Here is a 17,709-nt window from a genome sequence, read left to right on the forward strand (position 1 = left end):
CCCTCCCTCCTTTCCCCCCTCCCTCCTTTCCCCCCTCCCTCCTTTCCCCCCTCCCTCCTTTCCCCCCTCCCTCCTTTCCCCCCTCCCTCCTTTCCCCCTCCCTCCTTTCCCCCTCCCTCCTTTCCCCCCCTCCCTCCTTTCCCCCCCTCCCTCCTTTCCCCCCCTCCCTCCTTTCCCCCCCTCCCTCCTTTCCCCCCCTCCCTCCTTTCCCCCCCTCCCTCCTTTCCCCCCCTCCCTCCTTTCCCCCCCTCCCTCCTTTCCCCCCCTCCCTCCTTTCCCCCCCTCCCTCCTTTCCCCCCCTCCCTCCTTTCCCCCCCTCCCTCCTTTCCCCCCCTCCCTCCTTTCCCCCCCTCCCTCCTTTCCCCCCCTCCCTCCTTTCCCCCCCTCCCTCCTTTCCCCTCCTTGATCCCCCCCCCTCCTTTCCCCCCCTCCCTCCTTTCCCCCCCTCCCTCCTTTCCCCCCCTCCCTCCTTTCCCCCCCTCCCTCCTTTCCCCCCCTCCCTCCTTTCCCCCCCTCCCTCCTTTCCCCCCCTCCCTCCTTTCCCCCCCTCCCTCCTTTCCCCCCCTCCCTCCTTTCCCCCCTCCCTCCTTTCCCCCCCTCCCTCCTTTCCCCCCCTCCCTCCTTTCCCCCCTCCCTCCTTTCCCCCCCTCCCTCCTTTCCCCCCTCCCTCCTTTCCCCCCCTCCCTCCTTTCCCCCCCTCCCTCCTTTCCCCCCTCCCTCCTTTCCCCCCCTCCCTCCTTTCCCCCCCTCCCTCCTTTCCCCCCCTCCCTCCTTCCCTCCTTTCCCCCCCTCCCTCCTTTCCCCCCCTCCCTCCTTTCCCCCCCTCCCTCCTTTCCCCCCCTCCCTCCTTTCCCCCCTCCCTCCTTTCCCCCCTCCCTCCTTTCCCCCCTCCCTCCTTTCCCCCCTCCCTCCTTTCCCCCCTCCCTCCTTTCCCCCCCTCCCTCCTTTCCCCCCTCCCTCCTTTCCCCCCTCCCTCCTTTCCCCCCTCCCTCCTTTCCCCCCTCCCTCCTTTCCCCCCTCCCTCCTTTCCCCCCTCCCTCCTTTCCCCCCTCCCTCCTTTCCCCCCTCCCTCCTTTCCCCCCTCCCTCCTTTCCCCCCTCCCTCCTTTCCCCCCTCCCTCCTTTCCCCCCTCCCTCCTTTCCCCCCTCCCTCCTTTCCCCCCTCCCTCCTTTCCCCCCTCCCTCCTTTCCCCCCTCCCTCCTTTCCCCCCTCCCTCCTTTCCCCCCTCCCTCCTTTCCCCCCTCCCTCCTTTCCCCCCTCCCTCCTTTCCCCCCTCCCTCCTTTCCCCCCTCCCTCCTTTCCCCCCTCCCTCCTTTCCCCCCTCCCTCCTTTTCCCCCCTCCCTCCTTTTCCCCCCTCCCTCCTTTTCCCCCCTCCCTCCTTTTCCCCCTCCCTCCTTTTCCCCCCTCCCTCCTTTTCCCCCCTCCCTCCTTTTCCCCCCTCCCTCCTTTTCCCCCCTCCCTCCTTTCCCCCCTCCCTCCTTTTCCCCCCTCCCTCCTTTTCCCCCCTCCCTCCTTTTCCCCCCTCCCTCCTTTTCCCCCCTCCCTCCTTTTCCCCCCTCCCTCCTTTTCCCCCCCTCCCTCCTTTTCCCCCCCTCCCTCCTTTTCCCCCCTCCCCCCTTTCCCCTCGCTGTCAGAAACACACACAGACAGACAGAGAGATAGAGACACACAGAGGGGGCCGTCCCAGCACGCTGTTGGAGGACTCCCGGTGCTGCAGTCGGTAAGTAGAAAATGGTTTATTTATTGATAATTTTAAAAAAATTTTATTAATTTTTTTAGATTGATTTATTGATGTATTTATCATTTATTATTGATGATGGCTCTTTATTTGTAAAACTGAAGTGTTTAATGTTTGTAAACTTCCCTTTAAACCCCCCCATTCCCTACGCCTAATTTGTAACCTACGCCTGATTTTCTAAAGTGTAGACAAGGTTTTTTCGAACGTACAAAAATCTTCACGTACTCCGTTATAAGTTAGTTTGGAATAAGTTTTCACTGCCTAAACTTTGAAAACCGGCATAAGTGGCCGGACACGCCCCCTTTTGGGAAAAAAATTCGGTTCCAAAGTGAAACTGTTCTAACTGACTAGAACTGGAGCAAACTAAATGCCGAGAATTCAAATTTCTAAGATACTCCATTCTAAACCAGTTGCTCCAAAAAAACAGGAGCAACTCAGGCCGAAACTTGGCCCCTTCGTTCCCACTATTTCTGGGTTTTTTTCTGTGAAGATGTGCAAAATATTTGTTTAACGTCTGCCATTTTCTTACTTTCCATTATAATTTCTCCTGCGTCTGCCTCTAAGGGACCCACATTTATTTTAGCTACTCTTCCTTTTTACATATTTGTAGAAGCTCTTAGAATCTGTTTTTATATTTCTTGCTAGCTTACTCTCATTCTATTTTCTACCTCCTTTATTTTTTGTCATCCATTGCTGGTTTCTAAAACTCTCCCCATCCTCAGGCTTATTACTCTTGGCAATATTACAAACCTCATTTAATTTAATACTATCCTTAATCTCTAGTTCGCCATGGATGGATCACTTTTCCCTTGGAGTTTTTATTTCTCAATGGATTGTATATTTATTGAGCATTATGAAATATTTCTTTAAATGCTTGCCATTGCTTTAACTACTGTCATGCCTTTTAATTTAATTTCCCAAACTATCAGTCAACTCGCCCTTCATACCTATTTAATTGGCATTATTTAAGTTTAAGACTCTAGTTTCAGACCTAAAATTTAAAACCTCAAAATATGAAATGAGAGACTTGGAGGGTGCATCATTTTTGTTGTATATAATGGGAGTCTGATGAACAACAAAATAAAATGTTACTGGTACAAATGCTCTCTAAATCATGGTTGTGAATTTGTGGAATCCAATCAATGTGCTGGAGATTGAATGAGCAAAGGTTTTAGGATAGTCTGTTGAGTAAATGGAAACTGGACAGCTGGACTTTAATGAATAATTACAATGTAAGCATGTGTTTAGGTACATAAATGCTTTTCAATTGTCTTTCCCTCTCCCTGTTAGTAGGTAGTTCTTTTTTGTGGCCTGCTGATCGTTTCCATGGCTTTCGGATATGCAAACCAGATTAGCCGAGTGCAATGGCTAATAACTTCATGGAGTCTTACAAGTTGTTGAGCCAGTCAAAAATGAGTCTATACAATACTGTACATGTTAAGGTCCTAAATTAAGTTAATCTAGGGGTTAAGTCATGCTCCTGTACTATGTGGGAACTCGGGGAAATTCAGGGACACTGGAGACAACAACATGTGCGGGAAGTGTGTCCTGCTGCAGCTCCTGACGGGGACCGCATTGTGGTACTGGAGCTGCGGGTGGATTCACTCGGGAGCATCCGCGATGCTGAGGTTATCGTGAATAGCACGTTTAGTAAGTTGGTCAGATTGCAGGTAAGGGTTACACAGACATAGGGAATGGATGACCAACAGGAAAAGCAGTGGAAGGAAGGTAGTGTAGAGGTCCCCTGCGATCATCCCCCTCCAAAACAGATACACTGTTTTGGGTATTGTTGGGGGGGGTTGACTCATCAGGGGAAGGCAGCAGCAGCCAAGTCCATGGCACCGTGGGTGGCTCTGCTGCACAGGAGGGCAGGAAAAAGAGTGGGAGAGCTATAGTGGTAGGGGGTTTTATTGATAGATGTTTCTGCTGCCGCAATCAAGACTCCAGGATGGTATGTTGCCTCCCTGGTGCAAAGGTCAATGATGTCTCGGATCGGTTGCAGGACATTTTGGAGCGGGAGGGTGAACAGCCAGTTGTTGTGGTGCATATAGGTACCAATAATATAGATAAAAAAACGGGATGAGGTCCTACAAGATGAATTTAGGGAGCTAGGAGTTAAATTAAAAAGTAGGACCTCAAAGATAGTAATCTCAGGATTACTACCAGTGCCACATGCTAGTCAGAGTAGGAATCGCAGGATAGCTCAGATGAATGCATGGCTTGAGGAGTGGTGCAGAAGGGAGGGATTCAAATTCCTGGGACATTGGAACCGGTTTTGGGGGAGGTGGTCTGCACCTGGGCAGGACCGAAACCAATGTCCTAGGGGGAGTGTTTGCTAGTGCTATTGGGGAGGAGTTAAACTAATATGGCAGGGGGATGGGTACCCATGCAGGGAGGCAGAGGGAAGTAGAATGGGGGCAGAAGCAAAAGATAGAAAGAAGAAAAGTAAAAGTGAAGGGCAGAGAAACCCAAGGCAAAAATCAAAAAGGGCCACATTACAGCAAAATTCCAAAAGGGCAAAATGTGTTAAAAAGGCAAGCCTGAAGGCTCTGTGCCTCAATGCAAGGAGTATTCATAATAAGGTGGATGAATTAACTGCACAGGCAGCAATTAATGAATATGATATAATTGGCATCATGGAGACATGGCTCCAGGGTGACCAAGGCTGGGCACTCAACATCCAGGGGTATTCAACATTCAGGAAGGATAGACAGAAAGGAAAAGGAAGTGGGGTAGCGTTGCTGGTTAAAGAGGAAATTAATGCAATAGTATGGAAGGACATTAGCCTGGATGATGTGGAATCTGTATGGGTGGAGCTGCCGAATAGCAAAAGGCAGAAAACACGAGTAGGAGTTGTGTACAGACCACCAAACAGTAGTGGTGAGGTTGGGGACAGCATCAAACGAGAAATTAGGGACGCGTGCAATAAAAGTACAGCAGTTATCATGGGCGACTTTAATCTACATATCGTTTGGGATAACCAAACTGGTAGCAATATGGTGGAGGAGGATTTCTTGGAGTATGCGGGATGGTTTTCTAGACCAATATGTCAAGGAACTAGAGGGCCGGCCATCCTAGACTGGGTGATGTGTAATGAGAAAGGACTAATTAGGATTCTTGTTGTACGAGGCCCCTTGGGGAAGAGTGACCATAATATGGTAGAATTCTTTATTAAGTTGGAGAGTGACGCAGTTAATTCAGAGACTAGGGCCCTGAACTTAAGGAAAGGTCACTTCGATGGTATGAGGTGTGAATTGACTAGAATAGATTGGCAAATGATACTTAAAGGGTTGAAGATGGATAGGCAATGGCAAACATTGAAAGATCACATGGATGAACTTCAACAATTGTACATCCCTGTCAGGAATAAAAATAAAACTGGGAAGGTGGCTCAACCGTGGCTAACAAGGGAAATTAAGGATACTGATAAATCCAAGGAAGAGGCATATAAATTGGCCAGAAAAAGCAGCAAACCTGAGGACTGGGAGAAATTTAGAATTCAGCAGAGGAGGACAAAGGGTTTAATTAGGAGGGGGAAAATAGAGTATGAGAGGAAGCTTGCCGGGAACATAAAAACTGACTGCAAAAGCTTCTATAGATATGTGAAGAGAAAAAGATTAGTGAAGACAAACATAGGTCCCTTGCAGTCAGATTCAGGTGAATTTATAATGGGGAACAAAGAAACGGCATACTTTGGTTCTGTCTTCATGAAGGAAGAAACAAATAACCTTCCGGAAGTACTAGAGGACCGAGGGTCCAGTGAGAAGGAGGAACTGAAGGATATCATTATTAGGCGGGAAATTGAGCAGATTGAAGGTCGATAAATCCCCGGGGCCTGATAGTCTGCATCCCAGAGTACTTAAGGAAGTGGCCCTAGAAATAGTGGATGCATTGGCGATCATTTTCCAACAGTCTATCGACTCTGGATCAGTTCCTATGGGCTGGAGGGTAGCTAATGTAACACTACTTTTTAATAACGGAGGGAGAGAGAAAGCGGGTAATTATAGACCAGTTAGCCTGACATCAGTTGTGGGGAAAATGTTGGAATCAATTATTAAAGATGAAATAGCAGTGCATTTCGAAAGCAGTGACCGGATCAGTCCAAGTCAGTATGGATTTATAAAAGGGAAATCGTCCTTGACAAATCTTTCTGAATTTTTTTGAGGACGTAACTAGTAGCGTGGACAAGGGAGAGCCAGTGGATGTGGTGTATTTGGACTTTCAAAAGGCTTTTGACAAGGTCCCACTCAAGAGATTGGTGTTCAAAATCAAAGCACATGGTATTGGGGGTAATGTACTGACGTGGATAGAGAACTGGTTGGCAGACAGGAAGCAGAGAGTCGGGATAAACAGGTCCTTTTCAGAATGGCAGGCAGTGACTAGTGAGGTGCCGCAGGGCTCAGTGCTGGGACCCCATCTCTTTACAATATACATTAATGATTTAGATGAAGGAATTGAGTGTAATATCTCCAAGTTTGCAGACGACACTAAGCTGGATGGCGATGTGAGCTGTGAGAAGGACGCTAAGAGGCTGCAGGGTGACTTGAGCAGGTTAGGTGAGTGGGGAAATGCATGGCAGATGCAGTATAATGTGGTTAAATGTGAGGTTATCCACTTTGATGGCAAAAACACGAAGGCAGAATATTATCTGAATGGCGGCAGATTAGGAAACGGGAAGGTGCAACGAGACCTGGATGTCATGGTTCATCAGTCATTGAAAGTTGGCATGCAGGTACAGCAGTCGATGAAGAAGGCAAATGGTATGTTGGCCTTCATAGCTAGGGGATTTGATTTTAGGAGCAGGGAGGTCTTACTGCAGTTGTACAAGGTCTTGGTGAGGCCTCACCTGGAATAGTGTTCAGTATTGGTCTCCTAATCTGAGGAAGGACGTTCTTTCTATTGAGGGAGTGCAGCGAAGATTCACCAGACTGATTCCTGGAATGGCTGGACTGACATATGAGGAGAGACTGGATCAACAGGGCCTTTATACACTGGAGTTTAGAAGGATGAGTGGGGATCTCAGAAACATATAAGATTCTGACGGGACTGGACAGGTTAGATGCGGGAAGAATGTTCCCGATGTTGGGGAAGTCCAGAACCAGGGGACACAGTCTTAGGATAAGGGGTAGGCCATTTAGGACTGAGATGAGGAGAAACTTCTTCACTCAGAGAGTTGTTAACCTGTTGAATTCCCTACTGCAGAGAGTTGTTGATGCCAGTTCATTGGATATATTCGAGTTAGATATGACCCTTACAGCTAAAGGTATCAAGGGGTATGGAGAGAAAGCAGGAAAGGGGTACTGAGGGAATGATGAGCCATGATCTTATTGAATGGTGGTGCAAGCTTGAAGGGCCGAATGGCCTACTCCTGCACCTATTTTCTATGTTTCTATTTCACAGAAGATGGCCGAGGGTCAGGACGTTAATTTGCAGTGGCTATGTCAATGTGATCTCATAGTTAATTAATTTCTAGTGTGATCTGATACAGTAGTTTAATGAAGAATGCTACTATTTTGTCCATAGTGTGTTAGAATTGGGAATATTACCAACAGTTGAATGGTGTGCACATGTATATTGTGCAGTTTTGAAGAATGGGTTTGCATCTGGCGATTTCCCAAAGTCCAAATTGAAGCTCCGTTTTAAAATAGTGTTTGGTATGCGTTAATGAGTTGATTGTTGTGATAAAGCAAGCTGGGTGTGTTTTGCTCAGACTTGTCAACTGGGGAATTTGCATGTGTATGCTGTATAATGCATTCCAAGCTGGATCTCTGCCCTCCTCTCCCCACCCTTCTCAGCTCCCTCCCCACCCCCCTCCTTCTCAGCTCGCTCCTTCCCCCCCTTTCTCAGCTCGCTCCTTCCCCCCCCCCCTTTCTCAGCTCGCTCCTCCCCCCCCCCCTTTCTCAGCTCGCTCCTTCCCCCCCCCCCTTTCTCAGCTCGCTCCTTCCCCCCCCCCTTTCTCAGCTCGCTCCTTCCCCCCCCCCCTTTCTCAGCTCGCTCCTTTCCCCCCCCTTTCTCAGCTCGCTCCTTTCCCCCCCCTTTCTCAGCTAGCTCCTTTCCCCCTTTTTCAGCTCGCTCCTTCCCCCCCTTTCTCAGCTCCCTCCTCCCCCCCTTTCTCAGCTCCCTCCTCCCCCCCTTTCTCAGCTCCCTCCTCCCCCCCTTTCTCAGCTCCCTCCTCCCCCCCTTTCTCAGCTCCCTTCTCCCCCCCTTTCTCAGCTCCCTCCTCCCCCCCTTTCTCAGCTCCCTCCTCCCCCCCTTTCTCAGCTCCCTCCTCCCCCCCTTTCTCAGCTCCCTCCCCCCCATTTCCCAGCTCTCCCCCCTCCCTCCCCAGCTTCCCACCATCCCCCCCCCCTTCCCAGCTCCACCCCCCCCCCCCCCCCCCCCCCCCCCCCCCAGGCCTTTCCAGGACCCCAAACACTCCTTCCAGGTGGAATAGCATTTTACTTGTACTACTTTCAATTTAGTATACTGCATTCGCTGCTCACGATATAGTTTCCTCTACAATGGGGAGACGAAACGTAGATTGGGTGACCGCTTTGTGGAACACCTCCGTTCAGTCAGCAAGCTTGACCCCGTGCTTCTGGTAACCTGTCACGTCATTTTAATTCTCTGGACCACTCCCAGTCTGGCCTCTGTGTCCTTGGCCTCCTACACTGTTCCAGTGAAGCTTAGGTACATTACAGCCTTCCAGACTCAACATTGAGTTCAACAATTTCAGATCATAACGTCTGCCCCCGTTTTTTTGAACGGCAGTTGTTGCTGATGATTCTGCTATTCCCATTTACACCTCATCTGGACCCATCTCTTGTTTCTTTACTTCCATTACTATCTCCTTTTTAAGGTGCCTTGCACCATCATCCCATTTATCATTTAATGTCTCATGCCTTTCACCCTATCACAGACCTTCCCTTTGGTTCTTTCCTCCCCCTTTTCCCTGCTTCTGTACTTGCTTAAAACCTGTTGCATCTCTAACCTTTTCCAGTAATGACGAAAGGTTAACTCCGTTTCTCAGTATTTCCAGCATTTTCTGTTATTTCAGATTTCCAGCACCTGTAGAATCTTACTTTTTTTTTAATGAGCATTAATGTTGGATGTACTTTTTTTTTTCCCTCCACATTTGTGGAAATTAACAAGCAGTTACATATGGACAGTATTTTGTTCTGATCTTGTAGTTGTCATTGGGATAGTAAGAAATGTGTGTTCCGTCTAATGGCACTCACTAATGTGGAATTGAGCCATTTTGTCCAGGCAGGTATCGGTTTGATCAATTAGCTGAGTCATGGGCATCATGCAATCGGTCTTGGAACCCTTGGGCTAGAGTTCAAGAACGCCGGGTTTGGGCAAAATCACCCAGGGTGTTTTCTTTAGTCCCAAACTATATTCCCTAACCACCGATTCCATTTCCCTCCCTGGCCACCGTCTTGGGCTGAAACAGACAGACTGTTTGCAATCTTGCCGTCATATTTGACGCTGAGCTAAGCTTCTGACTGCATATCCTCTCCATCACTAAGGCCGCCTACTTCCATCTTCGTAACATCGTCCGTCACCGCCCCTGCCTCAGCCCACCTGCTCTTGAAATCTTCATCCATGCTTTTCTTATTTCCAGTGTTCTCTAGGCCGGCTTCCCAACTTCCACCCTCCATAAACAAACTCGTCTAATTCTGCTACTCGTATCCTTATGCCAAGTGCTGCTCGCTCTCACCCCCGTGCTCGCTGAGCTACATTGGCTCCTGGTACACCAATGCCTTGATTCTAAATCTCATTCTCGTGTGCAATTCCCTCTGCGGCCTTGGCCCTCCCTATCGCGTTCCACCTCCAACCATCCCAAGAACTCTGCGTTCCTCTGATTGGCTCTGCAAACCCACTTCCTTCGCCCCACCATTGACGGCGGTACCTTCAACTGTCTGAAGCCTTAACACTGGAATTCCCTCCCTAAACCTTTTCGCCTCCACCTCTCCCCCTTTAAGGTACTCCATAAAACCTACCTCTTTGACAAAGCTTTTACTCGTCCATCCAAATATCTCCTCCATTGACTCGGAATCAGGTTTTGTCTTGATTCTGTTCCTGTGAAGTGCCGTGGAATATTTTCCTATGTTAATGTTACTTTATAAATGCAAATTGATTTTTAATTGATTATTTTATGTTTATTTTTCATAGGCAGTGTCTGTGGCTTTTATCATGTATAAAATTGGAATTATGAACTGTCATGCACTTTTAAAATTGCCATAGTCACATTGGTATCATGCACGCCAGTAATCTCAATTAAATATTAGCCATAACTCAAAATGGCTGTATATCCCATTGCTAAAGATTGTGAAAATAGAATTTCAGTATGTTTTTAATTATCACAGATGCTTGCAGTTGTATGTTTTGTTAGTGCTGATCTATTACTTGAAACCCATTGTCCTTAAGCCTGTATACGAATGACCATTCAAATATACGTGATTGGGTAAACTGTGAACTAGTTGGACTCCGTGTGATGCAACCTATAAAATATGCTACAATGTCTTTTTTTTCCTTTCCAATTCCTCTGGCTGACTCTTTCTTCCTTTCCTGCATTAATACTTATCCTGGGTATCGGTCTATAGGAGTGGCAGCCATTTGCTACCTTATCCAGGGAGCCACTTTTTTTATGTGCCTGGGTTATGAATGTTGATGGGATTTATGGTGCGATTGTGGCAGAGTGTAATCTTTCGTTACCTAATGGCCTCACATACATCATCTTGGGAGAAGGAGGGTTATTGAATAGTGATGAGAAACAGCAAGTTTGACAATTGTGTTCCTCTTCCTCATCCCAAATTAAAGCATGGGAAGAGTACCATATCTTGGCTGAGGGAGCTAGTTCAGTATGGCCATTGGATAGAAAACTGACCTTCCAGATCTATATAGCTGTCTAATTGGCATATTTAACCATGGAGTTACTTGTACCCTGTACTACTATTCTGAAAATACTTCACAAATTTAGCAAGAAAACTTGCAGATTTTTCAAAATTTTTACAAGGTTTTTTTTATTCATGAAAGAAAAATTCTTTGGCTATCCCTAATTGAGAGATGCTTTCATAGAGATAATTTTGGTGGAAAAGTAGAATATCAACGTTAACGTTTGTCAGTTAGTGTTCTTCAATGTGTCTTGTTACAATGCTATGCATGGGAACCCATCAGCTTCCTGCGTCTTGCAGGATTGGTATTGTATAGAAAAATCCAAATTGTCTAACTTTGTTTAATGTCTGAACTCTGCATAAATTTGTTCATTAGAATTGAATACTCAACAGCTCATGATTCGTTAACCAAATAAACCACAATACGGAAGTGTATTTCATTGGATTCTAAAATCCTGCACTTGATTTGTTCTGTACTTAAATTGACCACAAATTACAACTAATGTTTTACTTGCACTATAAAATCCCTGTAATTTGATAGCTTTACTGTCTTAAGTAGTTTAGTGATGTCAGGGAGATTTAGCAAATCCAGACTTGGCCCTCCCCTGAACTCTCATGCTTGAGTACCAGCATGGTTCAGTGACACATTCTCGCCTCTGAATCAGAGTTGTGGGTTCAAGCATATAATCTAGGCTGACATTTCATAAGTATTGAAATAAGTCTTATGAATGCAGGATTTTTGAATGGTTTCTTTGCATTACTGATTTTCTGTACTAAGTGTGGAGGGACTACAAATTACTGTATAATCAAAACTCAAGCCATGTCATTGCAATAAAAGTTACTGCACATATTCCAGCACCTTGGCATTTTTAAAATTTAATTTTAAATCCTTTCAAACATTCAGTAAATTGCAATTTTTTTTTGCCAGTGCTAAAGTTTCAACACTTCACACTCAAGAAGAACACCTTTCAATTTGCTGAAAGTTCTTCTAAGCTAAATGTTTAAAAATGGCAATTAGCTGGATTATATGCTGTACTATTTATTGTAGATTAATATGTGGTATATATGACTCGCTATGCAGATGAATCTGATTAATATATTTACTTCCCTTGGGTTTTTCCTTGAAATGTACCACTTGACCTACTCAGACCTGTAATTGGCCACTACGTGGTGCATGAACCATGTGAGTCAACTTGGAATTTTCTTCCCCTCCCCCTCATGCATGATTGTGTCAGCCACCTTGCTCTTCAGTCTGCTTTGTGTACATGTTGCCATCTAAGGCATGGGCTAAAACGATTCCTTTTGGTGGTGCAATCAGCTTCCAACACCACTAGAGTTGCTTCATCTCTTTACTGACTTACCCCTATCTGCAAAGCAACAAAGTAAACGTGTAATGACATACTTGGCGTGTTCTAGTGATCATTGCAGGTTTGCAAGTTGATTATTTAAAAAAAACTTTCATGTACTATTTCAACTAACTTGACTCTTAATGGGCATATTACTTAATTTGGACAGGTGCTTCTCAAACAATACCTTAACATGTATACTGTAATTCAATAGATATCTGTCTTAATCTTGTATCTATGTAACCAGTATCCCTCTGTCCGCTCGTGTCCATTTTGGATGCCACTCCAGACTCCTAGTCGGTTACTTGTATCTCTTCTCGTGGATCCTTCTCTTTCCCTTCCCCCTCCCCACTCCTACTCCACATCCCAACCCCAACCCATCATTACTCCTCTACCATCCTACTGCCCTGCCATAACAGGCTTGAATCCCCATTGGTTAAGAGCACAGCTATCCTCGGTGCCGCTCCACACACTCTGAAAGACCATTTGAGGCACCTGACACTGCCTGCTTAACAGCAGCAACCCAAACTGTGCCCTCCCCCATCAATCTCTCTCCTCGGTTTTCTCTCGCATCTCGTTCAGAGGGCTAATCTCACCAACCTTCTTGTCCAGCTCACCCTACCCGGCACTGCCCCTTTGGACTCTTGCCAGCAGATCAACAATCACCACCCCTCGCCGCATTTCCCACCAGACTGTCTGTTCACGTGCTAATGAGGCCTGTGCCGTCTGTAACCTTATTGTGGGCGATTGCATGGACATCGTGGTAGAAATTTGGCTCATGGATGGTGGCAGCTAGCCTGTTGAAGCCTCTCTACCTGGTTGTACTTTACACCATTTACTCTGCCCAAACTGCCATGGTGGCAGTGTGGCACTTATTACCAAATCAAACTCTGGTCTTTTCCACTACTTCTCTAGTACTTTTCTCAATCTTTGAGCACCTCGCCTTGTTCCACCTGTCTTGCCCCTCTTTTAAAATCTATGCTCTTTGCCACCCCACCGCAGTCGCACCCTGCATTTTGCATGGAGATAGCCTCCCTTCTTTTCAGCCTCCGTCACAAATCACATTAGGCCAAAAATTGCAGGCGAACGTCTCAGAATGGAATTTTTTTCAATGAAAATACTTGGTGGTCCCGGAGGAACATAGACTTGCGCTCCAAGGCCTAGCTGTATAGTCCAGTGGAAGGGCCCACGTTCAGGAGTGTATGCGTATCCTGGGATCACGTGGGCCTGGATCCTACCAATCACAATGTAGTATTCTCATTCAAAGTAATCCGATTACTATCAATGAGAATACCCCATAAATCAAATAAAACACAAACATAAATTAAATTTTTTTTAAATTAATAGAAATTGCATTAAATTAAATGTTTGAGAATTTTAATTAAAAAACTGTTTAAAGTGTTAAAAATAAACTTGCCTTCATAGACAGGGTTTTTAATATAAAAAAATAAGTAATAACATTTATTTTTTCTACCTATAAAAATTCTTATGCAGGTAAAAGCAGGCTTTTACCAGGCGTAACAGTTTGAAGGACATTCGCTGGGCAAGAGTTGGACAAATAGCCCAAATCTCCGCCTGTGACATCAGATTACCGAGATTTTTGGCCCATTTTTTGGGATTGTGATAAACTATTCAACTTTAACCCCTCTGCAGCCATAGTTGACTGCACAATCCTCTTCCAATGTGCCTCCTCTGTTGTCCCGCTCAGTAACTTCCTCTACCCCATCAATTTCCAGAATATCCTGCATTCCCATGACTCTGGCCTCTTGTGTACCTCCAATCAAGTTTCTGCACTGGTCAAAGTCACCTATTCATTTACATACTGTGTGCACCATGTGATGTTCTCCCGAAGCATTGGATCAGCTTTTGCATTTATGCTGATGCGCATTCCTACATCTTCATGCAGCTTCATTTCCACATCGGTTTTGTCAGCAAGACTGCTTTCTTTCACCTCTGCTACATTAAGAACACACAAAACCTGAGGAGGAGTAACCATACGTCCCTTTGAGCCTGCTCCGCCATTCAATAAGATCATGGCTGATCCTTGACCTCAATTCCTGCACGATCCCCATACCCCTTGATTTTCTTAAGAGTTCAAAAATCTATTGCCCTTGAATATCATCATCATCATCATAGGCAGTTCCTTGAAATCGAGGCTTGCTTCCACTCTAAAAGTAAGTTCTCAGGTGGCAGTCCAGTCCAATGCAGAACTACAGTCTCTTCACAGGTGGGGCAGACAGTGGTTGAAGGAAAGGGTGGGTGGGGGAGCCTAGTTTGTCGCATGCTCTTTCAGCTATCTGCGTTTGATTTCTGCGTGCTCTCATTGATGAGACTCGAGGTGCTCAGCGCCTTCCCTCTTCCTCCACTTTGGGCGGTCTTGGGCCAGGGATTCCCAGCTGCTGGTGGGGATGTTACACTTTATCAAGGAGGCTTTGAGGGTATCCTTAAAATGTTTCCTCTGCCCACCTGGGGCTCACTTGCCATGTAGGAGTTCTGAGTAGAGCATTTGCTTTGGGAGTTTAGTGTTGGGCATGCAGACGATGTGGCCCGCCCAACAGAGCTGGTCGAGTGTGGTCAGTGCTTCGATGCTGGGGATGTTGGGCTGAGCGAGAACACTGACGTTGGTGCGTTTATCCTCCCAGTGGATTTGCAGGATCTTGCGGAGGCAGCGTTGGTGGTACTTCTCCAGCGCTTTGAGATGTCTGCTGTGTCTAGTCCATGCCTCTGAGCCATATAGGAGGGCAGGTATCACTACTGCCCTGTAGACCATAAACTTGGTGCCAGATTTGAAGTCCTGGTCTTCAAACACACTCTTCCTCCATGACTGAGCACCAACAGCCCTCTGGGGTAGAGAATTCCAAAGATTCACAACTCTGAGTGAAGAAATTTCTCCATCTCCTCCACACCTGCCTTCACCCTTGCGCCTCCCTTTTGACTGTCGAATCCGAATTCATGCTTTTAAGACCTTGTATCTGACATCTCCACTGATCTCAGTGAATTATTTGCTTCTACGATTCAAAAACTACAAGACCTCTAGAATGTCTTTGGCCCATGCCTCACCCACTGAGAGACTCGTGTCCCTGTCGCCTTTGTCCTTAATATGTTACACTGGCTTCCCATGTCTTGAATTGATTCTATCTTTGCTTGGTGATTTGCTGGAGGCAGTACATACTGCAGGCACAGTGTACTGGGGATGGAGCCAGTAGATACCAAGTCCAGTGGCAGGGGCACTGGCCAAATTAACGACTCTGTCCTGGATAACGTCAAGCTACGAGAATGTTGCGGTGGTTGCACCCATCCAAACGAGTGGTGAGTTCTCCACCACACTCTTGACAAACCTTGTAGATAGTAATGAGGCTGAGCGGTCAGGAATATTGCAGATACCCCGCCTTTGCCCTGCTTTTGTTTGTCCCAACGAATGTGTGGTTATATTGAGAAATATGGACTGTGCAGATTATGTTTGTATTGAAGGAACTTTCAACAGTTACAAAAAAAGTTAGTGAAAAAAAAAACTATTCACGTATTGACTGAAGATAAGAACATACAAAATAGGAGTAGGCCATTTGGCCCCTCGAGCCTGCTCCACCATTCAATACGATCATGCCTGATCTGATCTTGGCCTCAGCTCCATTTCCCTGCCCGCTCCCCGTAGCCATTGATTTCCTTATTGTTCAAAAATCGGTGTCTGTCTCCACCTTAACTATATTCAATGACCCAGCCTCCACAACATTCTTGGGTAGAGAATTCCCGGCCCTCCTGAGAGAAAAATTCCTCCTTTATCTCCGTTGTGACATGGTACGTGACACAAAAGTTAATTGTTTTGCTGTTTGTTTAAACTTTTTAGTGTATTCGGTGACATAATGGGTGGCAGTTGGAGGCAACTACAACAGGACATGTATATTTCAAATTTGATTCTCTTGGTTAATATAGAAAAGCTGAGAATTGAATGAGGTAGCTTAGCATGGGCATGTTAGAATTTCCATATCGTACTGCTTGCTCCAGCAGCCCCAGTGAAATTCATAGCTGATCATTGTGACTTGTGGTTTATGAAACATTTGCTGTATCAGCTTTTTGCATGAACTTTTGCCTTAAAAATCTTCCAAAGCACCTTGACCTAAATGTATACATTGTACTATTACAAGATGTTGTAAATAGCAGTTCCAATCTAGATGGATACAAAATGAATAATTGTTTCCCATAAGATAAGCATTTGGAATATTTATAATCTGAGGTCTTTTTCAAGTTTGTTATTGTACAGTAGTTTAAGTTTATGGATTCAAATACTCAATTTTGACTATTAAAGAAAGTTAATAACTGATTTGATTTGATTCAGTTGCTGATTTTCTAATTTTAACTTAATTTATATTTGGTATATATTTAATTGTGTTTAATTACAATTAATTTTTATTCTAATTTTACTATTGTATACTCATTGTATTATTTATAATTAAAATTTGAATTAAAAAAAAAAAGTTTTTATTTGCCTGTGTCTATCTGCGGCACATTTTGGCTGCCGCTTCAGACCGAGCCGTTAACCTCTTTTTATGCTTCCTGTTCACGCTTTTTTTCTTTCAATGGTCAATATCTAACGTGTTGTAAAATTGTTGTGAAGTGCTTTGGGACATTTTACTATGTTAAAGGCGCTATATAAATAAAAGTTATTGTTATTATCCTTTATCGAATTAGCTGAATTCCTAAGTGAATTCTGTACCTACACAAAGTTGTGTAAAGTTGCGATTGTTTTATCAGTGGGATGGAAAGGAAATATGAAATTGCCAGTGAAAATTAAAATTTCTATAGTGCAACATACTTGTTCCATCTAGGTGTATTTAATTGTGATATTTCGCTGAAGGATCCAGTATTTCGAGTGTGTGGATGTTGTGGTTTTCAGTTGTGCACTGAAATCGGTGGCAAATCTATAATAGTGATGTAATTTCATCAAATTCATAGCAAATTACTGATTACTGCTTTTCTTTGAATGGGGAAGCTTAAAAAGTTCAGCAACCATTTTATTTGCCTGTTTATAGACTAGGTTATAATACATAATCTTGAACAGCAATATCACCAGTATTTTGGACTAGTGATAATTCGCATTGCCAGCTGAATGGAGGGCAGGGGCCGGGGTGCGGCAACTAGATAAAGGAGAAAAGAACCAGAAATGCACCCGTATGTTCATCATGAATGGGCTGGCTTGGCACATGATCACTGTATGAATTACCCTTTCAGTACGGTATTGTATACACTGATCATGTGGGATGCCCACCAGCTTTTCCTATTGCGTACAAAAGGTAGTAAATACCACTATCTGGCTTTTCTGTTGAAGGCAACAGCCATAGATTTATTTTAAAAGTTAGATAATTACACAGAAGCAGAAATACCAAGAATACAAGTATTTGGGAATAGTCATTCAAGAGTTTTAAAATAGCTTTAGAATTGGTTTCTTATGCAGTCTTTTAACGTTTGGAAAGTTTAATATTTCATACACTTCACAATGTAATGTTTGTACAACTTGAGGTGAAATTCCAGGCCTCCGTACAGAGTTAAACTGGTCCTTGGAATCAACTGAAGCTGATACTGAGGAAAGATTGCAATCTGTATTTTAGATCAGTCGGCCTCTGAATAAAAAGCTCTTATTTAATCAGATTTAATTACCGCTATTGTGCATCTAGTGTGTTGAATTACTTGAGTGGCTGTTCACACCCTGGCCATGCCTTGCATATCTATTAATGGACTGAGATGTCGACCATC

The 17,709-nt window shown here is 45.1% G+C and overlaps 1 protein-coding gene across 1 annotated transcript in view; it reads left to right on the forward strand.

Moving 5' to 3' along the window:
• usp10 (ubiquitin specific peptidase 10) overlaps positions 1-17,709 on the forward strand; it is a 106,598-nt gene that overhangs the window by 17,198 nt on the left and 71,691 nt on the right. The window lies entirely within an intron of this gene.

The sequence above is a fragment of the Pristiophorus japonicus genome, chromosome 13 (genome assembly GCF_044704955.1).
Source record: "Pristiophorus japonicus isolate sPriJap1 chromosome 13, sPriJap1.hap1, whole genome shotgun sequence".
In the NCBI taxonomy this organism is placed as follows: Eukaryota; Metazoa; Chordata; class Chondrichthyes; family Pristiophoridae; genus Pristiophorus; species Pristiophorus japonicus.